This window comes from Cupressus sempervirens, chromosome 5 (genome assembly GCF_028749045.1).
Source record: "Cupressus sempervirens isolate cs-2001-9-10 chromosome 5, ASM2874904v1, whole genome shotgun sequence".
NCBI classification, from domain to species: Eukaryota; Viridiplantae; Streptophyta; class Pinopsida; order Cupressales; family Cupressaceae; genus Cupressus; species Cupressus sempervirens.
Window position 1 is genome coordinate 234733731 of NC_143122.1, and position 11236 is coordinate 234744966.

General features: G+C 31.9%; 1 pseudogene; it reads left to right on the forward strand.

Moving 5' to 3' along the window:
• The first annotated feature begins 793 nt into the window (after positions 1–793).
• Positions 794–1817, forward strand: LOC149555341 (copper transport protein CCH pseudogene; annotated as a pseudogene).
• Positions 1818–11236: the final 9419 nt, after the last annotated feature.

Below are 11236 nucleotides of genomic sequence, written 5' to 3' on the forward strand. Positions count from 1 at the left end.
AGACCCTCCCCAAAAAAACCTATATCTAAATGTTAAAAAGAAGTTAAATATTTTATATATTATAATTCTAATTGAAAAAATGGATAAAACATTAAAAATAGGTACATAATTTAGTCACATCCCAGTGCATTTGGTGGGATGGCCCACGAAGCACGGGGTGAAAGAAATGTCCACATATAGTTTGTGACTAAATTGAATCGCACCATTTACCTTTTCATTGTGGATCTTTCATGTTATTAATTAATCCACATAAAAACAAACCAATCCCATTGGGCTTCTGTTGGCTTCCCAAGAAAAGACTTGCATCTTTGATCCTCTTTCTGCCGATTCTTTCTTTTTCTTCTTGTTTGAAAATTAAGATATCAATTTTAGGTTTATATATGAATTGAATTCAGTCCATTCATTAATGATGCAGCGACATAATTCGGTAAAAGAATAATGGACATTTCTATTTACTACTCCATATCTCGTCATGAATTACGTAGAGCTGAAAATGCCATTCATGTAAATCAATTACCAAACGTCTTTTCTTATCAAAATAAATGGTTTCTTATAGCCGGATTTGTGGAAAAGAAAAAATCACATTGGTTTCTATATATATGTTACATTGGTTTGCAGGTTAATTAGTCTGTTGTGAATTGATTTGTTTTGGGACAAAGTTCTTAGATTCTTCATTGCTGACATGTCGTAGGCATAGTTCTTATGTTTCTCTTATTTTCTCGCTAATATGAAATTTATAAACAACATTCTGGCTATTAGAGATTGGTATTCTTTTATGTTGGTCTGTTAGATTTATGTCGTAACTGATGGATTTTAGTTTTTGAGATGCAGACTGTGGTTCTAAAGGTGGGTATGTCATGCCAAGGATGCGTTGGAGCTGTGAAGAGAGTTCTTGATAAAATGGAAGGTAATTTTTCAATGGCACAATTCTTTTGTGGGGTTGTTTTGATTAGATAAAACAGGTAACACTTAAAGTTATTCTATTAAAACAATGAATTTTATTATTAATTAGACTGGAAAAAGGGAAAATTAATGATTTTTAGGAAAGAAGAAGGAAAGAATAATATATGCTTTTCATTGTTACAGATATTAATTGCTGAGAATTTTTCTATTTTCTGTATATATTTGTATATATGATAGATTAATTATTATTATTATTTAGATTCAAGTAGACTTGAATCTAAAGTTTCTTAGATGAAAAGGATCACAATTTACCATTATATTGTAGATTGTTGCCTGAATCAAATCAGTTTTATTAGAATGTATTTATGATTTATAATTTTACAAAATCAATAATAAAATGATCTCTAAAAAAATTGAACTAGAATCATTTCATTAGAATTATTTATAGGTAATTTTTCAACGATATAATTTTTATATTATATTTATCATAAAATACCAAAAGAATCTTAACTCTAACAATCATTCAATAAGGTAAAATAGACGAGTTTTATCATCAGTGAGACTAGAAAAAACAAGGACAACCTATCCTATTAATCACCTGGTAATTTTTAAATTTTTTTTGTAATAGTCATAATTGATGAGAATTTGATATATATATATAACTAACTTGTGGAACATATATATAACTAACTTGTTTGAATCATTTAGTATTAGATTATGATACTGAAAAGATTCAATATATTTGAAATGCAGGGGTGGAGACATATGATGTAGATTTGCAGGAGAAGAAGGTCACAGTTAAAGGGAACATGAAGGCTGAAGATGTTCTGCAAACCGTGTCTAAGACTGGAAAGACAAATACCTTTTGGCCTGTTCAAGAGAACATTGTTGCATCTACAGGACAAGTTTCCTAGTAAATGCTTATGATTATATATTTTTGAAGAATTTGTAGTTGTATTCTATGTATCCTCAACATAATATTGTGTAATATATTAAGTTACCTATAAGTCTATATTACAGATTTTCCTTTTCTTTTGTTAATGGAGATTTTCAGTAAATAAAATTCTGTTTGCCCCCCTTAATTCTTCACATTCTCAATACCTGTTTACAATATTTTAAAGAAGGAAATGTACATAGATTTTTTTGTGAAAAGATATCTTTTAATTGTTGAGCCAATTGATGTTTCAGAACAACCTTTAATAATTAAAATGGATTAATATAAAACCTTCAATGAACATGAGAAGTAACTCTTCATATCGACTATAACCTTTGCCTATCTTAATTAATTATTTTCTAAATAACATATTAATTTTTGTGGAAGGAATAAAAATGGAATTTTATATAGGGATTGTTTTAATTTAGAGAAACTTCTATATTAAATATAAGGAGATAAAAAAACAAAGTATCACCAAAGAGTTTCAAAAATTACAAGAGACGAAGCCTCCAACTGAGAGTATTTAAGAGTATAATAATCCAACATATAAAAGTAAAGGAATGACTAATAAAGTATGTCCTAATGAGTATCCACCCATGCCATCCATCCCATACTACTTTCCATCTAGACAACATTCTTCTAATTTTGAATTTGATTGAGCAGGAGGATCATGTTGCCAGTAGTGTCTTTGTTGGTCCTCCTAATTTATTTATTAAACTTCTTGATGGTTTGCTTGAAAAGATGGATGTTCACCATATGCCTCCTCCAAATGTGACCATCCTTGAGCTTGGTTGCGAAGAAGGTGGTGTATCTAGTTTTGAGCATCCTTTTGAATTTATCTTGATCAACTTTCATAGTATTATGAACTTACAATTTTTTTTAAAAATGAGTGAGACTTCAAAAAGACTTAGTAAGAACCTTGGGAGTGTTTTGAAATCTTTCCTCTTTCTTGCATTTCCAAATCTGCCATAAAATGTTAGAAGAAAGAATGTTCCAAAAAATATTAGTGTCCTTTTTAATCCCATCAATATGACTAGTAATAATTTCAAAATTATTAAACTTGGTAGACATAGAGATACCAAACACGAGCCAAACCTCTTTAGCAAAGTTGCAATCAAAGAAAATATGTCTCCCCATTTTTAGGGTTCTACAAATATTACAATAATGCATCCAGAATTAACAACCATTTAAAACATTCAATATTAGGATCAGTAATGCTTTTCCAAAGTTTGTCAAAGTATTTCTTCCAAGAGGGGACATCAAGATCAGTATACCACACTTTGTTAACATGATTGATGATGGAATCATTATAATCAATAACAATGTATATGTTTTTCACTTTAGGCTTGGTTATAATGGTTCCATTTGACCATTTAATGTTTAAGAATCTATTAGAGTCAACATGGCAGAGAGAAGGAATGTCTTTGCAGGCTTTGATGAGCATATTATATACCTTCTTTTGAGACAGGGGGATGTTAAATCTGTGCTTGAGCTCATCCCACATAATGAGCATGTCAGTTTCAAAGATATCATCAAGTTGAGTGATCCTAATGGTAGACCAATGCTTGGTAGAGCATCCTTGGGAGAGGGCCAGGAGCTTACCAGCTAGCTATAGATTATAGCAAATGGATCTTTCACCATAGATCTGCTTGTTATCACAAAAGTTATTATTCATGATGTAAAGTCTGACATGGTTCCAAGATTTCCAAATCGATTTAAAAACAACAAAGCCTTGAATCACAATAGGAAAGTTGCCACAAATAGGGTCACAAAAGTTAAGTTTTTCCAAAATTTAGCATTCTTGGGGAATCCTCCTTCAATGTTACTTCTGACAAGAACTTTCCAAGGATCATCCCTATCTTGGGAGTGGAAGATCCATTTGTAGGCAAGAGCTAAGCCACTAGTTTTAAGGTTCTTCAACCCTAAACCTAGAAGGAGCTTGTCAATATGAAACCACTCTCATTTAACAACATGAAGCTTCTTGTTACCTTTGCCTACCCGACTAGAGGTAGTCTTGATGGCCTTTTGAATTTCAAGGATCTGGTAATTGTTGAAAATCCGGTTAGAGGCATAATAAATATTGTAAGAAGAGAGGATTTTTTGACAGACATGAACTCTACCAGCTAGAGATAAAGATCTGTTGTGCCATTTATTTAACTTCATGATGATTTTTTTCTTAACCCAAAGCCACATATCTTTAAGAAAAGGCTCCATAGAGAAGGGAATGCCAAGATACCTAACAATCTTGTGTTTTTTATGAATAACATGACACTTACAAGCTTATAACATTTGGAGGACCAAAAGTCACAACTTAGAATCCACACAAATATAACCAAAATGTCCCTCTTGAGATTTAAATCAAGAATCTCCACAATGAAAAATCGTTGCTTCAACCAATTAAACTAAACGCCTAAGTTTATATTTTAAAAATAGAAAATTATTTATTTTTATAGAAATTCATTAAAACTTTTTTTTACAATCAAATAATATATAAAAATAAACTTAGAAAATGTTTATTTCAAAATTTTATAATATTTATGACTAAAATAGAAATTTGAACTTGTTCACATATAATTCTTGAAATTTATGGAAATAACATTGAACACATTAATAATATCAAACTATTTTAACATTTAATTTTAGAAAATATTAATGTAAGCTAAATATTAAAAAAAAGACCCTCTCTAAGATAGACCTAGAAAGAGTACTTAGTGATCCTTTTTACTAGAAATATGAATACAAATTAATCTTGATTGAACTTCAAAATAGTAGTTGATTGTTAGAATAGGTTTATTCGTATTTTCTAACTTATTTCTCTAAAAACCATTTAAATAATAACCACTTCTTATATTCAAGGACCTTGGATCAATTCCCAACAAACAATAATCAATCCTAACTCTAGATCCTTCTTCACTTTTGGTTTTGTAAGACAAAGAGGGGTGGTGGGCTATGACAATACTAGCTGATGTGTTTCAAAAATATTTATGGTATTTAGTAACAATTTCTAGAAGTGATTGTGTTGGAGTTTTTCAATCAACATTTTGGATCACACTTTGCAGACCAGGGTAGGGGCGAGGGGTTAAAAAGAAGAAAAAGAAAATGAGGCCCAAAAGTCAACGACAAAAAGGGAAGAGGGGACAAAATAAAATGAAAAAATGGAACCAAAGGAAAACTTTATATTTTTTAATTTTAAATATAAAAGAAAAAGAAGAGAACCAATAAAAACAAAATACAAGAAAGAAACAAGAGAACCAATTAGAGAAAAGAGAGAAAGATCACAAAAAATAAAAATAAAAGCCAATAAAATATATAAAGACTAGGAAAAAATTAAGATAAAAAAATAATTAAAGAAAATTATGTATCTAAAATCACAAATGATAAAGAGAACAAGACATGTTACTAAAAAAATACCAACAAAAATACTGTCACTTATTAAATTGAAAAAATGTTAAATGATCCATTGTTTTGGCTGTTTTCTTCAACCAATTTTCTCTTTTTTATTATCATGTTTTGAGAACATGAAACACTACATTAACTTATCAAATGTTTTTTAAAAATGTTGTTTCTTGATTTAGATCTATTTTTAAATCAAGAAATTTATTACCTTTTCGCTAGGACCTTATTAGGGCTATAAATTCAAACTACAACATGAAATTTACAAATTCTTCGTAGATTAACTCAAAATGAAATGAGTTCATGAAACTAATGCCTTGCACTAATTTTCCCTTTTCAAAATCCTAATATAATGCTACTCTTTATTTCTTAATGCTACATCCAAAAACCCTTTTATACAATCTAACGATATTTTAAAGTATTTTCCTTATAAAGAAAACAAAATGAACATTTGCCACAAAGACACCATAGAGACGAAACATGTAAAGTGTATCCATTTTATCTTAAAGAGTTGTAAATAAAATATTGTGGTGATATTTAAATTATCTAAATTATGAAGATTTATTTATTCAGATTATGAATAAGCACTATAAATTATTATGTATATGAAACATAATTGTTGGAATTCTTTAGAATAAGTGAGAGGCAGGGGAGTTGGAGGTGAATCAGTTACCCAAGGTCCAAATGTACAATTAAAACTTTTCAATGCTTAGTAGACTATACCCATAAAACCTTATTATGCATGCATCCATTAGATCATACAAGACTTAAAATTTGTAGGTTACTATCCTAGGTCAAAACAACTTTGCAAAAATGTAATTATGAAACATAACAGAATCAATAACACATTTGACCCATGGATTTTACATGGAAACCCAATTTGGGAAAAGATGCCAATAACATGCTCCTAATTCCCACTCTTCTGAAGTGATGCCCTATGAAAGGCTAACCCTATTAAAGGTTACAATACAAATTGTTAAATGTGACCTAGTTAAATGATTTCAATCACCCTATTAGGAGTGAGACTTGTTAGAGGAATTTAGATCATTCACTTGGAATGTCACCTGATTAAAGGATTTATAGATGACTATTAGGTCAACTTTAATCTAAAGGATTTACCCTAGACTGATACAATGATTAGAAAGTAACAGTAAGGCTTGATTTGATAACAAATTATAGCTCACTTGCAGATTAAAAATCTCTATTTCAGTCCTCCATTTTGCTTCGCTTCCACACACTTCAGCTTTGATAGCTTGTTCACACTTCAAGAATTCATACCGTTAAGCCTTCTTGCTTTGCATGCCATTTTCACTCTCTTTTGTTCAGCCACTAAATGATGCAATACCCTAGACTCCTTGTCTTCCTTAGGTTCTCACATGACAACCTTTTCTTTTGATTAGCTCTCTCTATAAATAGAGATTTGAGATCTTTTGTCACTTAACCACAATCATCCATTTTAGGGTTAGGCAGGATACAATGAATCCATCCACTTTTCCATTTGGTTCCTCTAGAAACTTCTTCTTTAATCTACCTTGATTTTGTCACAAAATGGTTTACCTTGAATTTTGTGCCACCAACTCATTGTAGTTATCTTCCATATGCTTCACATAATTCAAGAAAGAAAAATAGTTAGCTTAGATTTTTCAAATCTATGTTTTAACATGAATACTAGTACTTGACATCAATATGCTATTACTCAACTTCCATACTGTTCTTCCACTCATCTTCCACTGGTTTACTCGGCAAACAATAAAGTTTACTAATGCTCGACATTAACTAAACTTTACTTGGCTTATACTATATTCACTTAGCATACATTGAATCTTCACTTTTCTAAGCTCCAACTAGTTTTCTACATGGCTTGTACTAACTTCGCTCAGTACCTACTATGCACTCGATCAAGCTTGGGAGACACAATTCATCTTACTTGTTCTTCTAGAATTAATCAGTGTATCTAACCTTTGCAACCTTAAGTAGATAAACAATAGACAATATCATCACTGTCTCAACTAATCTTTGTATTCCTATTTAATACCATTACTCAACCTTTCCTCTAGGTGCTCTTGTTATCTCATTTGATCAAATCCTCTTTATCAATCAAACAAATGATAGAACTCAAATCAACTATGCAATTGTCTTACCAACAAGTAGCAGGTTTGACATTAGTTAAAAAAAAAAAATTGTTCCATTACAGATTCTTCATTTCAAAACAATCTCATCTCAACAATCTCCCTCTTTGGCATTGATGGCAAACCAATACCAACAATAGTGTCAAAAAGAAAATAATTCCTTGTATTTAAATCTCTCACTCTATCAGTAGCTTTCATCTTTGGTATAGGCTAAAAAATTCAATTCTGATCAACAGACAATCAACTCTTCCTTATGACTCCCTTCATCTGTCATCTTGCAAGGTTTCCCCTTTTGACTTTCTCTCATCACTTCCTCTTTTTGATATGTCTACTCTATTCTTATATCTCCCTCAATATTGTCTCCCTCTCACTAGGTAGATGTATTTCTTTTAGTTATTTCTCCCTCAATAGTAATTATCAAGTACACTATTTCCCTCCGAGTAGGTATTTCATCTTTCTTTCTCCTTCTAAAGTAATTCTCCCTCTTTTTGGTATTCTTTATTTCTCCCTCTTTGAAAATAATGCCAAAACTTCTCATCTCAACATGCAGATGTTAACAATTTTAGTTTCTCCCCCTGTCACCTAAGTTGTGACTGACCTTCTGTTTGAGCTCTTTGATTACTTTAGGAAGCTCCTAAAGTAATATCCACTACATCAAGTTGTAAGATACAAAATTCAACTTGGTTCATGCAGGGCACTACTCATGCTTCTTAGGTAGCCATGGATAGGGGTAGTACCCCTAGTTTACCTCTTAGATACTCATAAGCATCCTTAGGTAATTCTTTGGTGAGGATATCAGCTATCTGCTCTTTTGTATTCACATATTCCATCTTCACTTCTTTTTCTTGAACTAACTCTCTCAAGTAATGATACTTGATTGAAATGTGCTTAGTCTTTGTGGGCATCATAGGGTTCTTTCATATATTTATAGAATTTGTATCATCACAATAAAGTATCATAGGTTCAGTGATTTCTTATTTCATACCTTTGAGTAGTTGTTTGATCCATACAATGTTTTTACAATTTACTACAACAACCACATATTCAACTTCAATAGTAGATTGAGATATGAAATTTTGTTTCTTGTTGGTCTAGGTGACCAACCTCTTTCCTAAGAAAAATGCTCCTCCACTAGTGCTCTTTTTTTCATCAATGTTTCTAGCTCAATCAACATCAGTGTAGGCTCTCAAATCAAACTTCTTATTTTTCTTGTAGTATAGATCATAGTCTTTTGTTCCTTTCAGATATCTCATAATTCTTTTTAAAAATATCAAATGATTCTCCTTAGGATTAGCAAAGAATCTTGCAATAATCCCAACATATAATGAAGGATTTGAGAAAATACGCAAATCAAATCCATGAAGCCCTCGAATACCTACATGAAGAAAACTTGTCAGAGGGAAAAAAGACAAGAAGAGGCAAGGGTTTGCTTTGAAAAAATGCAAATTGTATTCTTAGATAACAAAAAGATGTAAATTATTACAAAAGATCAATTCTTATAAAAGGAGATCAAAACCAAAAAGGGTAACCTAAAAAGTTACAAAGGGTAACCTAAAAGGTAAAAGCTGTTTAATAATTACTAATTAACTATTAAATACATAATGCAAAAGGTGCAAAAAGAAAAATCTTAAGAAGGGAGAAAAGGTAATTTAATTAATGAAATTAAATTAACCTTTTTCTCTAACACCCCCTCTTAAGATCAGCAACAATGTAGAAAGAGCAAGGAAAATACAATGCAATGTTGGAAGAAAACTTGGGTCTTGAAAACAAGGCTTGACGAGGTACCCAATCAAAACCAAATCTCTATGAAATAGAGAAATAGAGAAAACCTAATGGGGGAAACTATTGGAATATTCAAATATGGAAAGAATACTTATGAGAGGGAGGGGGGGGTGTTGGTGAATTAGAAGTATCACACTTTATCCAATAAAACTTTTAACTGAAAGTAAATTGCATGCATGTAAACACATCAAATAAACATGAAACTAATACATGCATCAACAACACATAACACTGGAATTTGGTAACCTAGAAACCCTCCAAAAATAAGAAGGTCAAACTAGGATGGGGATGATACCCACAAAATTACTGCAGCAATATTTTTCAACCACGTCTGATGGTCTGCCTTGTTAAAGGCTTGATCTAGTAAAGGCTTTACGCTGTGTCAATAGTGACCTAGTTAAAGGATTTACAAACACTTTACATGAAGTGTCACCCTGTTAAAGGATTTAATTACCTTTTGATAAAGATCTACAAAGAGCTATTAAGCCAACCTATCTACATAGGGTTTCCTTTCTAATACAATGGTAATAGAGTATTAGGTATTATAAACCTGATAGTTTGCAATCCTTGATTGCTGAATGCAGGCACTTGTTCTGGCTCTCTCTCTGATTTTGATCCTCTGAGATCTAATTTTTGTTCATCTCCTTTTCTTTTTTCTGATCAACTAAATATCGAATTCCTGCTCTTACCCTCTATGTCTCCTTTCACTGAATTCCACTATGTTTTCCCCTTAACACTATTCTCTCCCTCTTTCATCCATCCTTGTTACAGTGAGACTTTTGACTTTCATAAAAAGACTTCAAAGACTTAGGGTTAGATATGGATCTACAATTCACATTGAATCTCAATTTCCTTCTCAATACTTGCCTTTTGCTGATTGGTTGCATGCCTTTCCAATTTTCCAATTGGTTGCATGTAGATTGCATAGGAAATGTGAAAGATTCGTTCTTATCTCTAGATCTTTCAAGATTTACCTTGTGTTGGCTACAAAAATGGTTTACATCATAGTTTGTGCAATTACAAACTCTTATGCTGATATTCTGAGTTACTCGGCTCATGAAGCATAACTAATGCTCAGCACATGTTGTTTCTTGGATAGCTCGTCACCTAAACAAAACTATATCACTCGACACCTAATATCACTCGGCACTTGATATCACTTGGCACTTGATATCACTTGGCACTTGATATCACTCAGCACTTGATATTACTCGGCACTTGATATCACTCGACACCTTGATATCACTCAACACTTGATGAAACTGGATTGCTCAGCACATGACTGTGACTTGGCTGCTACTCTTTGCTCGGCATGTATAGTGAAAAATGGTTAAGTGTATTTGAAACTCAGCTATCAAAATTATTCTTTAGACTAACAATCTCCCCCTTTGACATGAGTGGCTAAAACACTTAACTAAGATCTTGTGATCTTGTCATTATTTCATGCATCCTCTTATTTGCTTAAAATTTTTAAGAACAAATAGCAACATACCTTATGAATCCCTGTGAGTTGATTATGCTTTGTACACTCAGTGACTTCTGTCCTATTTCTACATTCTGACCAATATGTTATATCAATTTTTTTTCAAAATTCTCCCCCTTTCATCATGCTTATCATTTCATTCTGTATCTCCTACTTCATTTTGTATCTCCCCCATACTTAATCTCCCCCTTTTTGACACTTATGTCAAGGGTTCGATACGGAAATGCCATACTTGGCAAAAAATGTGCTATTTACTTCAAGGAGTACCTTCAGAGTTGCATCCCAATTTGCTAGTGTAATATCCAATGACTTATACTAGATGGCAATCTCTGTTACTAGGTGTAGAAGTCCATCAGATGTAGAAAGATTGGGGCTTTTCTTGAGGATTTTTTCTGCATTCATCTTCTCCTTATGAAGTACTTCCAAATGAGGAGTGATTGAGGATTGAATATGCATCAATTTGGCTTTAGTGGTTGCCTCCTCTGCTGTTAAGACAACTAACTCTCTTTGTGTGTGAAGCAATTGGGAAAAATGCTTCTCACTCTGAGCTGGATTTGTAAGAAGTTGCATGCTAGAAATCTTCAAATTTTTCTCCAACCTTAGTATTCTCTG